This window comes from Rattus norvegicus, chromosome 17 (genome assembly GCF_036323735.1).
Source record: "Rattus norvegicus strain BN/NHsdMcwi chromosome 17, GRCr8, whole genome shotgun sequence".
NCBI classification, from domain to species: Eukaryota; Metazoa; Chordata; class Mammalia; order Rodentia; family Muridae; genus Rattus; species Rattus norvegicus.
The window spans coordinates 77060865-77073742 of record NC_086035.1 but is presented as its reverse complement, the minus strand read 5'-3'; the positions used below and the strand labels follow the sequence as shown (position 1 = coordinate 77073742).

Below are 12878 nucleotides of genomic sequence, written 5' to 3'. Positions count from 1 at the left end.
GTTTGGAGCAGAGACTGACTGAAAGGCCATCCAGAGATTGCCCCACCTGGGGATCCAGATGATATACACACAGCCACCAAACCCAGACAATATTGCTGAGGCCAAGAAGTGCATGCTGACAGGAGCCTGACATAGCTGTCTCCTGAGAGGCTCTGCCAGAGCGTGACAAATACAGAGGCGAATGCTAGCATCAAACCATTGAACTGAGAACGGGGTCCCCATTGGAGGAGTTAGAGAAAGGATTGAAGGAGATAAAGGTCCTTTCAACCCCATAAGAACAACAATACCAACCAACCAGAGCTCCCAGGGACTAAACCACCATCTAAAGAGTACACATGGACAGACCCATGGCTCCAGCTGCATATGTAGCAGAGGATAGCCTTGTTGGGCACCAATGGGAGGAGAAGCCTTTGGTCCTGCCAAGGCTTGACCCCCCATTGTAGGGGAATGTTGGGGGTGGGAGTGGGAAGGGGTGGTTGGGGAGGGGAATACCTTCATAGAAGAAGTAGGAGGGGGGATGGGATGGGGGCTTATGGTTGGAAAACTGAGAAAGGGAATAACATTTGAAATGAAAATAAAAAAATTTCCAATAAAAAAATAAATAAATTATAAACCTCATCCACAAAGCACCTTGACTCAAGTCAAGACAGAACACGGTTAGCTCTGAGCCCAGTTCTCAGCTCACTTAGAAAAACTGCAGCCTGACTTTCCACAGAAAGCCAGAGTCCCTGCCTCCTCTTCCTCTCACGCCCAAGCTGCCCATTCAGAAGCTTCCCCGGAACTGACCTAACCGAAGGTCGATCCCGGGACTCATTCTCTTCTAAGGACTTCTCCTTTCAAAAACTTTCTTAAATGCAGAACAAATACTTACTCCCACAGCCTCTAGCACCCTGCCAAGTCCTTCAGCAGTCCTTCTCGGACTCCAGGTACAGACCTATCAAACCGGCAGCCTTTGTATTTTCCTAATATACACCGCAGGGAACCCATCTGTAGGCACACCGACTCGGAGTCATCCTCCCTGTCCTCACCTCTTCCACCCAAATGCCCACAACGCAAGCCCTTTTATTTATTTCCACAAAACGCCAGTCTCCACAGCTTCCTGTTGCTCTTTCCCCCAGCCTAGCTCTTTCCCCCAGCCTTCTAAATCCAGCTCAAAACTGCACCGAACTTGGGGGCTGGAGAGATGGCTCAGTGGTTGGGAGCGCCGACTGCTCTTCCTGAGGTCCTGAGTTCAAGTCCCAGCGACCGCATGGTGGCTCACAACCATCTGTGGTGGGATCTGATGCCCTCTTCTGGTGTGTCTGAAGGCAGCTACAGTGTACTCATACAATAAAATAAAATCTTAAAAAAAAATAAATTTATAAAAAAAAAACTGCACCGAACTTATCACTCCTTCCTTCCGCCATGATATATCCATATTCTCCCCCAGACCCGACACACACCCACCCAGCACACACACTCAAGTGCTTGTGACTTGGTCTCCTGTAGCCCAGGCTGGCTTCAACCTCTCTATGTTCCACGTCAAGGCCTTGAACTGCAACTCTTGCCTCTACCTTCCCAGGGCACCACCACGTCCAGTTTCTTTGGTGCCGGGATCAAACCTGGGCTCTGTGCATACGAGGTAACCATTCTACCAAGAGAACCACACTCCAGTCCCTCTGTCCTGAACTTCTACATCTTACCGTCCTTTCTGATCCATTCTGTTGGTCTTGCTGTCCATATTCCATTACTGCAACTGTGTGTATGCGTGAGAGTGTGTGAGTGTATATGTGTGTGTGTGTGTCTCTGTGTGTGTGTGTGTGAGAGAGTGGTGTGAGTGTATGTGTGTGTGTGTATGCGTGAGAGTGTGTGAGTGTATATGTGTGTGTGTGTGTCTCTGTGTGTGTGTGTGTGAGAGAGTGGTGTGAGTGTATGTGTGTGTGTGTGTATGCGTGAGAGTGTGTGAGTGTATATGTGTGTGTGTGTGTCTCTGTGTGTGTGTGTGTGAGAGAGTGGTGTGAGTGTATGTGTGTGTGTGTATGCGTGAGAGTGTGTGAGTGTATATGTGTGTGTGTCTCTGTGTGTGTGTGTGTGAGAGAGTGGTGTGAGTGTATGTGTGTGTGTGTGTATGCGTGAGAGTGTGTGAGTGTATATGTGTGTGTGTCTCTGTGTGTGTGTGTGTGAGAGAGTGGTGTGAGTGTATGTGTGTGTGTGTGTATGCGTGAGAGTGTGTGAGTGTATATGTGTGTGTGTGTGTCTCTGTGTGTGTGTGTGTGTGTGTGAGAGAGAGTGGTGTGAGTGTATGTGTGTGTGTGTCTCTGTGTGTGTGTGTGAGAGAGAGTGGTGTGAGTGTATGTGTGTGTGTGTGTATGCGTGAGAGTGTGTGAGTGTATATGTGTGTGTCTGTGTGTCTGTGTGTGTGTGTGAGAGAGTGGTGTGAGTGTATGTGTGTGTGTGTATGCGTGAGAGTGTGTGAGTGTATATGTGTGTGTGTGTGTCTCTGTGTGTGTGTGTGTGTGTGTGAGAGAGTGGTGTGAGTGTATGTGTGTGTGTGTGTATGCGTGAGAGTGTGTGAGTGTATATGTGTGTGTGTCTGTGTGTCTGTGTGTGTGTGTGTATGTGTGTGTATTCACAATATTGTGGATGATACTTGTCAGCAAATATAATCAATATCCATTACTTAACTACATCCCCATCATATGTACTTTTTGAGACAGGGTCTGTCTTAGGGTTTTACTGCTGTGAACAGACACCATGACCAAGGCAACTCTCAGAAGGACAACATTTAATCAGACTGGCTTACAGGTTCAGAGGTTCAGTCCATTATCATCAAGGTGGGAACATGGCAGAAAGGCTTGGCACTGGAGAAGGACCTGAGAGGTCTATGTCTTCATCTAAAGAATCAGACGGTCCTCAGGAGGGTCTCAAAGCACACCCCCACAGCAATGACATACTTCCAACAAGGTCACGCCTACTCCAGCAAGGCCACACCTCCTAATAGTGCCACTCCCTGGGCCAAGCACATTCAAACCACCATAAGGTCTCTACGTGGCCTTGGTTAGTATAATCGCAAGGGGATCTGTTTGTTTCCGGCTCCTAAATGCTGGGATTAAAGGCATATACCACTGTGCCCAGCTAAAACCCCACATTTTAGAACTCTAAAACCATCTTACTTTCTTGAAATCCTAAAAGTAGATTTGTTTCTGACACAGGGCCTTGAATCCAGCTCAAGCTGGTCCGAAACTCCACTTTCCTTGGATAGCCTCGGGTGTTTTGTCGTTTTGTTTTTTTCTTTTTCTTTTTCTTTTTTAGCAGTAGGAGGGTTCAAAGCCAGGGACCCAGAGCCTTGTTCATACAAGGCAAGGGCTCTACCGCACTGGGCCTTGAACTCAACCTCTCACACACATGCTAAATAAGCATGCTATTACTCCATGCCCTGAGCTACATCCTCAGTTTTTTTAAAAATGTGTTTGAGATGGGTCTCCATTGACAGGCTGGCCTTGAACTTGTGATCTTCCTCCCTCAAGTAGCTGGGATTGGAGACCTGTGCCCCGAGGCCTGGCAGTGTTCTTACTTTCTGACAGGTTTTAAGTAAAAAGCAAAGACCTTAAATCCTAATAAGACACGCAGGGAGAGGCAAGATGACTGCTAATTTGATCTTTGAAAGCACAGACTAGGCTTCATTTAGATATCTGCATTTTAGGAAAACTCTCTCAGAGCAAAGTAGGAAAACAATAGTAATGTCAAACGCTCTCTCTTGTTAATGTTTTCAACTACTAATAGGAGGTAAAACTGGAATAAGAACTTCACAGCGCATGGAAGTAAGTGATGGCCTACATTTCAGCAAACAAGCCGGCAGGAAGTAACAGTCCAGGGGTAGAGGTCTCCTCACTAGTGTACTGTCTCTGAACAAGAGAAGAAAATCTCACCTAGGACAGCCTATGTAGCAGGAGCCAGACAGCAGGACTGAACTCTGGGAAACATAATACAGTGGGGTCTTTGCCCAGACCGTGGCTGCGAGTTTTCACTCAGCTCTTATTTTAAAAACTGACATTTTAGGTGCCTATTTTTGTTTGGTGTGGTTTAATCCCAGCACTCAGAGGCAGAAGTAGAGAGAGAGGCAGAGAGGGAGGCAGAGAGGGAGGCAGAGAAGGAGGCAGAGACGCAGAGACAGGCGGATATCTGTGAGTTCAAGGCCAACCTAGTCTATGTATGGAGTTCAAGGATAGCCAGAGCGATGTAAGGAGACCATATCTCAAAATAAACAAAACACCCCCGCCCCCAACGATCGAAAAAAAAAAAAAAAGTACAAAAAGCTTATTTTCTTTCTAGATATCAGGGGCAAGGTTAGAAAAACAGATGAAAACCCGAGTTAAGCTATTCTTCTGAGAAAGAATGTTGTGTGCTTTATTCTGCAAATCCTACAGAGCGAGCACCCCACTACGTGCTGCCAGGTATGATAAGATTCGGCCCCTGTGACTCAGAAGCAACAATCGCACCTTCTTGCTTTACAAAGCCTTTTGTTCCCCAGAAGCTTAAAATTCTCACCTGAAGTTCTCCTCTGTGGAGTTTGTTTATTTGAGTATTCATAACACCTGGTTAGACTGGACATGGCAGTTGTCTGTTTTACATCTTATCTCAAAGGAACAGATCTGAATCAGAACCCCAAGTAAGGCTCAGATGAGACCTCCTGCTGGGCTGGCTTGACTCCCGCCAGCCCCCCACCCCTTATGCACTGCTGGGAGTAGAACCCAGGGCTCTGCATGTTTGGCTATCAGGTATCCTTAGCTCTTGCACAGACTTTTTAATTGCATCCCAACGTAACGTCTTTGCTAGCTTTCGTCAGAGAAGGGAAGGAGGTCTCTCTCTACCAGGGGCTGTACACACAGGCTCCTCCTCCTTCCTAGACGCCCTGCATACGTCCAGAGAACAGAGAACACAGTAACAACGTCCTGAAGCACTCACTTACATGTGGGCCTCTGAGTACAGTTCCCAGCCCCACTTTAAACAAGGGGCTCTAAGCTCCTTGTTAGGAAGCAGGACCATCAGCGTTTGTTGAAAACACCGGGTGGCTCCAATGCACAGTTCAGCCGTAGCTGTTTTCCAAATGGAAGGAGTACCTATCAGTCTCTCCAGGAAAGCCAGAGCATCTCCAAGCACTTCAGGAGCAGAGTTTGATAATTTGAAAGGGTCAGCTCTCGTGCTAGTAACCCGATCAGCCATTTTGGAAACTAAACACACAACTCACATCCCACAGAGAGGAGACTAGCTAAGAAATACAGATTTAAATATATCGTGCGGGCTTTTCGCTGTGGTTTCCTTTTTCTGTAGAATAAGGGACGGTGCATGCCAGGCACCTTCTCTACCACCGAGCTGCAGCTCGAGACCTTACCCCCGTGTGTTTTTCTGAGAGTTTTCAAAGTCGCTGGCTAAAACTCTTGCTTTGGCTGAAAAAGGAAGGGTCGGTAAGTGGTCCAGTCAGATGCAGTTGCCACGTGCACAGGTTAAGCACGGCTAAGCATTAAGACATCACCGGAGATCGACACCAATGTTCTTGGTAGTTAATACTGTAAAATAGCGCGGTAATGAAGTTCTGGTTTAAGTAGGGTTTGTTTCGGTCTGTTTATTTTTGGCTCATTTTGTTCATTCATTCGTTGTTTGTTTGTTGATCCTCCTGGCTCAGTGCTGGGATCACTAACAGGTGTCTGCCACCGCACCTGATGCCCAGGGGGGTTTAATTATTTGCTGACTTCAGCAGCTTTTCCACCAGAAAAATACCTCTAAAATCAGGAGCCCACGGGGTGGGGGTGGGACAGTTTGGGGGAAGGTGTGGACCCACTGGCCTCACATACAGTTTAAAAACTTCCGACTTGCACAGAGCAAACACAGCTCACCTGGAGCTTATCACTGTTTCCCTCCTAGATTGGTGGACAACTTACACTAAACAGGAGTCAGCAAGTTCAAGGCCATTGGGGCTTAGCAGGAGCTTGGGGCTGCTCTTGGCTGTCTACCTTCCGCACAGTACTTTTAAAGACTTTTGAACTAAGATTTCTCCTGGACGTTTCTCAGGAGCCTTGGCCTGCTCGGAGCACTGCATCCTCGTCTTCATACTTCTCCTCACCCTTCCTCATTCTTGAGCGCTCTGTGGAAAAGTCCGCTGCATGGTAAGGCAGCGTCCACTGTGACCGCCGTACTCCTGAGCCTTGTGTGGCTAGCGTCCAAGGTAAAAGCTGGACTCCATGTGAGATGGTCACAGCACGACTGTCCCAAGTCAGCCTCATTCCCACTGTTCTGAACTCTCCCCTTTGTCCCCCAAAGACTTGTGGGTGTCTTTGTTATCAGCCCATAGCACAATGTCTGTCTGTCTGTCTGTCTTTCTTTCTTTATTCTTTCTTTCTTTTTTTCTTTCTTTCATTATCTGAGACAGGGTTTCTCTGTGTAACAGCCCTAGCTGTCCTGCACTCGATTTGTAGACCAGGCTGGCCTTGAACTCACAGAAATCTGAAGGCCTCTGCATTCTGAGTGCTGGGATTAAGAGCATAAACCACCACTTCACAGCTTATTTTCTTTTTTAAAGATTTATTTATTATATATAAGTACACTGTAGCTGTCTTCAGACACACCAGAAGAGGGCATCAGATCTCATTACAGATGGTTGTGAGCCACCATGTGGTTGCTGGGATTTGAACTCAGGACCTCTGGAAGAGCAGTCAATGAGCCATCTCTCCAGCACCCACAGCTTATTTTCTTTAATTGGAATTTCTAACAATTCCCAAAGTGCTAAACGTGAGAAAGAGGACTTTTTTTTTTGGTTGTCAAAGACTCATGTAGCCCAGGCTAGCCTTGGACTCCCTATGTATCTGAAGAAGACCTTGAACTTCTGAGTCTGTTGCCTCTACTTCTGTAGCGTTGAGATCACAGGCCTCCCCTATTATAACCAGTTTACGCAGTGCTGGAGATGAACCCAGCACTTTACGCAGGCACCCTGCCTACCACCACACACCTAGCCCCGTGTAAGGGGAACCTAAGGATTCACTCAAGCTTTCAGTCCTCTGAAGCCTTACCAAAAACACCACCGTCCCACTGTAGAAGGCAGCGAGGGGCGCCAGTTCAATTGGAACCCTTGCCCCAGCTTATTATATGTACAAATTGACTGTTTTACGCATCTGTGGAGAACGGGGTTTGTAAAGGGAAGCAGTAGAGAACTAATAATCTAGAGTCTTGCATCTCAGGGACTACAGAGACCCTGAGAAGTCACACTCCTATCCCACACGACAGAACAGGAAACCCGGTTACCGAAGCTCTGAGTGGGGAACCCCAAGGTCACACGGCTATCCGTGATGAAGCCCAAGTTGAGGAGCCCCTGAGCCCCTGAGTCTCTGAGTCCCAGTGGAACGTGTCTCTCTTTGCCTGTCCATTGTAGAGGTACATTTGTAACCTGACCCCCAGCAATTTGGAGGCAGAGGCAGGCAGATCTCAGTGAGTTCGAGGCCAGCCTGGTCTACAAAGCAAGTCCAGGATGGCCAGGGCTGTGCTACCCTGAGAAACCCTGTCTCAAGCAAACAATAAAGATTTGTAATCTGTACATACCTGTTTGTCTGCCCAGTGACGATCAGGGCTTAGCCCATGATAGAACAGTCTACAAAATCTACCAAAGAAACACAGGTACACCCCAGGGTTTCGGATAACTAAGACAGGCAGAAAAATAAGTATTTCACAGCACTAGTCAGACAACTGGCCCCTGAGAAAGAGAAGCAGTCTCAGAGAGAAAGTAGAAAAACAAAACAACTCAGGACAGAACAAAGGGTTGAAAGAGAGCCCAATCCACAGACTGCAGTCCCATGCACGGTTTTTGGTGACTTAAAGTAGCTGAAACAAAACAGAACCACAGTTTGCATAGGCATTGAGTGTCCCTGCAAGGGCTCAGGTGTTGGGAGCTTTGTTCTCTGCTGTTTGGGGAGTTTCTGTGACCATCAGGAGGTGTGACCTAGCTCAAGGAAGTAGGTCACTAGGGGTAGGTTCTTGTGGGTAGTCCCAGGCCCCTTCCTACCCTTCGTTCTCTCTTTCCTTCTCTGCTTCCTGTCCACCTCCAGTTGGCTCTGCTGCCACAATGTTCTGCTCAAGTGCACTGGCACCAAATTGACCTTGCCCCCTCTGAGTTGTCCTCCTAGGTGTCTAGCTCACAGGAATGCACAAGGAACTAATAAGAGAACTTCTCTGATGATGTAGGGAAAGATGGCCGAACAGGTGTGAAAGCGCTTGCAGAACAAGCCTGCTGACCCAAGTTCAATCCTCGGAGCTCACAGGGAGAGAAAAGAACTGACTCCTAAAGTTGCCCTTTGATCTCTGCGTGTACACGGTGGCAATGAATGCAAACCTTCCTCCCACACAAATAAACAATAAATAAAGATGCATTCAGCAGCCTTCTCCTCAACTGAGAGAACGCTCTCCACGAACCTCAACAAATGCACGGCACAGAATGGCACACTGAACCCTAGAGGAAATGTTTTTCCTGTGTGCGCATATATTCAATGATAAGAGTTCAACTTATAAATAAGTTAGGCGCAAGAGGAGATCAATAGCAGCAGAGCAATTAAAACAATATGTTGAAAGAAAAGCCCCCCTCTCGGTTTCAAACTATGTTTACTCCTTACTGGATTTGAGTAATATTGTCAGGCTGTGGTTGACCCGGAGCAAACATATCTCGGATGAAGGCAGGAAGAAAGCAGTTAGGAAAGTACCCGCCAAGCATGAAGACCTGAGTTCAGACGCCCAGCATCCACGGAAAAACTGGCCACACTGGCACACATCTGTAACCACAGCACAAGAGGCTTTGCGGGGGGAGGAAGACACAAGGCTATCTGGAGCTCAACAGGCAAGCCAGCCTAGCTCTGGGCTCAGTGAGAGAGAGAGAGAGACACTGTCTCAGGCAATAAGGACTGTGGGAAATGACCAAGGAAGACATTAGACACTGCCTCCTGCCCCCACAGACCTCTTCTGTGTATATGCTCCCTAACACACACACACACACACACACACACACACACACACACACACACACAAGAGCAAATAGGAGAACGCCGGCTGGCACAGTTCTCAACACTGTTAGTCATTAGCAGACTGCAAATCAAAGCCACAATGAGATACTACTTCATACCATTAGGATGGCCTTAACAAGTGACATGTGACCTATACGTGTGACGGAACGCTGTGTATTCAAAAGAAAGGGACAAAGGACCAATACACTGCTGACGAATCTTGAAACCACAAAGGCCAAATGTTTTAAGATTCCATTTGTATGAGGATAGGCAAATCGAGAAACAGGAAGCAGATTAGTGGCTGCCAGGAGCCACTAATGAATTGCATTCATTCCCACGGAGTCAGGGAGACTGTTTAATGGGGAGGGGTGATGGAAAAGTTCTAGAACCAGACAGGTGTGATGGTTACATGCCCCTATTAATATACTTAGTGTCGCGCTTTAATAGACTTTAAGATATATGTAACTATGTACTTTATATTTTACTATAATAAAAAAATGATAATAGGACAGGTGAAATGGTTCAGTGAGTGGAGGTACTCGCCACCAAATGTGACAACTTGAGTTCTATACCAGAGGTTCACATCGTGAAAAAGAGTACCCATCTGTGTAAACTGTCCTTTGACCTCTACATGGGCACTGTGGCACATGCACATATATGTGCATACATGTACACGAATGTGCACAATGCACACGAATGTGCACAATGCACACACGTGCATAATACACACGTGTGCACGTATACACACATGTGTACACACATGTACACACATGTATGCACACAAATACATGTAATAAACTTTTTTTTCTTAATGAGAATCATTTCAGCACTTGGGAGGTAGAGATAGATGGACTGGAAGCTCTACCAGGCATCAAGCTCAAGTTCAAGACCAGCCTCAACTAAATGAGACCCGGATGGGGCAGGAGTGGTTGATGGGTGAGAATCAAGTTTTCCCAGTGCTAAGGTATGCTCCATTCACAAAGACCTAGCAGACTCTGCTCCAGAAAGGTTGGATATGAGGCCGTACAGACCATTAGTACAACACCGGCTTTTGTTAAATTCTCTCAAATTTCAAGATGGGTGCTGTCACCCCGGGAGGGAGCAATGGCCTTACGGAGGAGGAGGAACTTCTCTGTGGTTCACACAGACAGGCTATCAGCTCAGCACACTGGAGCTGGTCAGACAGACCACAGATATAGCTATAAGAGACGGCCAACCCAGCATGAGCAGAGGCACTCAGAGACTGGACAGAGGGCCCTCTCTGTAAGACACCCCTGAGGAAGCCATGATTGAGCAACCAAGAAGTGCAATGGAGACAAATGCTACCCTTGACCATCCAAGCACCCAGGATCTGTGATGCTCCTAGGATTCCCCTGGCACCTACCAAATGGCCCGATGCCATTGGCATGCATCCCATAACAGCTCAGATAAGATACACTCGAACTTTTTGTTCCAGAGGATTCCCTGTGCTGGCCTCTGCTCCCCACAGGTCATCCACTTGCCTCCCTTCTGGTTTCAAGGCTCTGCTCTGCCTCCAGCAGTTACCTGAGCCGATCTTCAGATCAACACAAGGTGCCAACTGTAGGCTCCTGAGGTGTCTGAGAACCTCAGAGCCGAGGCCAGGAGTCTCATCAGCCACCGACGAAGGCAGGATTACCAGATCTGGGTTTAATCAGTTTGGACCCCACAGCTCTTTATCTAGAGATTCTCCATGTGCATTGGCAAGTCAGGGCTCAGCTGGTCAGACAGACCACAAATGTACCATGGAGGAACTGAGGGCCTCACCAAGCCTCCCTTAAAACAGGCCAACCCCTCTGCAACAGAGGAAGCACGAGACTCCGAGACTCTGTTTTCAAAAGCACAGCCCATCTTTGTAGCTGTTACTTATCCTAGTTTCAAATGTCTGTTTTCTATGAATGGAGAAAAAAAAATGCTTTCAAATTATCAGCATCCAAAATTTTCCAGGAGACGTTTACTAGAGGCACTGTTAGAAGGAACCAATCCAGACCCTGGAAAAAAAAAGCCTATTACTCTTCTGGGCAAGAAAATACAGAAGATTCCATACATACACTGTCAACCTGGCAAGAAAGGTCTCAGCCTGACTTCCACCCTTCCCACCCAACCCCAAGTAAATAGGGCATTTGTTTGTATTTCCACATTGGCCGCACCAACGAAAGTACCTCCTCCACCTAGAAAAACAATCTGGAACATTCAGGCACGGAGTACGAGGGCAAAGTTTTAGCACACACTGGAGCACCTCATAGAAAAATTATTTTTTTCACAAAAGTCCATCCTGCAAGCACTTTCCCCAAGTTTACACTTAATACCTGGTTTGGTATTTCTAGATCGTTCCAGGACAAAGCGTTTTGTTGTTGTCTCTATTAAAACTGGAGCCAGAAGGAATCTTCCCACAGCAGGGCTTGAAAGTTTTACTCTGTTTAGGGGAGAAACACACACACACACACACACACACACACACACACACACACACACACACACACACACATTTGGGCTCCCCCCTTCATTTTCTCCTTTGCACCAAATAGGTTCAGGCAAAGAGTTAAAAGTTGTCCTGCGGTTAAGTGCCTAGGGGAGGGGGGCTAATTGCTTAAATTTAGAATCCGTCAAACAATGCTGGGAAACTTTCTGTCTTGGGGAAACGCTGCAGTTTATTTGACTGCCTTTTGTTAAGCCCTGTCCCATTTGCAACATATTCGTTCTTTCTAATCCTACGGTCCCAGGTCACCCCGCAGCCCCACACAAACATCCCCGCGCGATTCAGTTACCTGCGGGGAACCGGCCGGGGCACGGAAAACCTGCGGAAAGATTCGCGCAGGATCCTGGTTTAACAGGTGGCTCCAGGTTTGAGCCTCGCAAGGGACACGGTCCTCACGCGCAGTCGGCTCCAGGAAGGGTAAGGGACCAAAGCCTGAGAGTCTGGGACCCAACTCAGACAACACGCCAGGAACCACTGAGCGTTCGCCCACGGGAAAACCCCAAGGTGAAAAGCCACGCGTCGCGACCCCCGAAGTCCCGGGATGAAGGCCATCCGGTGGCAGCACGGTGGGGCAACGACAGCGCCCCAGCTGCGCGCAAACGACTTCCCCAATTTCCGAGACCCGGACCCGGCGCCCCGGATGATCCGGACAGCTGCTGCCGCGCCCCGCACCCCGCTCCCGGCGCCCGGCCTGTCCCCGCTCAGTGGGGCGGAACTCACCGAGCCAAGTCCCCTTCGCGGGTCGCAGGTGTCCACGCCGACTGAGACCCGCAGGGCTCACGCCGTCCGCCAGCCAGCAAGTCGTGCACGCACACACGCCGATCGTCCCGTGCTGCCTGGCGCGCGCTCTCTGGCACCCAGCACCTCCCTGCCGCGCTCTCCCGGCCGGCCGCGCGCGCCCAGCCACACAGCACCTCGGCAGCGCGTTCCCGGCTACAGGAGTCCCGTGGGCCAGAGGTAGTCTGCGCGCCCCCGCGAAACTTAAAGGGCCAGCGCCCAAAGCCCTGGACTGGGCCTTTCAAGACTTCTCCTTGTGAGACTGAACTGAGGGTGAGCAATGTGAAGTCGCAATGCGGACATGCTTTTGAAGCCCTGAGTAAGAAGGGACTTCACCAGCAACTTCATCAGCAACTTTGAGAGTTCCGTTGGTGCTTGCTTTTTGAAGTAGAATTTCACTATGTAGGATGGCTTCAAGTTCATGATCCTCCTGCCTCAGCCTTCTGACTTCTGGGATTACAGGCATTCAACAACACTATTCTAAAGAGTCACTATCCATTTAATAATAATAATGGCTGTGACTGATGAAATACTTACACTTTCAAACAAGGCACATAGCATACATATTTCATTAATTCATTCAGACA

General features: G+C 48.3%; 1 protein-coding gene across 3 annotated transcripts in view; it reads right to left on the bottom strand.

Annotated features, from left to right (window-relative positions):
• The window catches only part of Proser2 (proline and serine rich 2), a 35418-nt gene extending 23046 nt beyond the window's left edge, over positions 1–12372 (bottom strand). The window contains exon 1 of one of the 3 annotated variants that reach the window (XM_008771899.3): positions 12235–12372. The gene's annotated coding sequence lies outside the window, so the exon portion shown is untranslated. Of the gene's footprint in view, positions 1–11803; positions 11944–12234 lie in introns of those variants that run through there. The other 2 variants (NM_001400808.1, XM_008771898.4) reach the window with 2 other exon arrangements.
• Between the last annotated feature and the right edge of the window lie 506 nt (positions 12373–12878).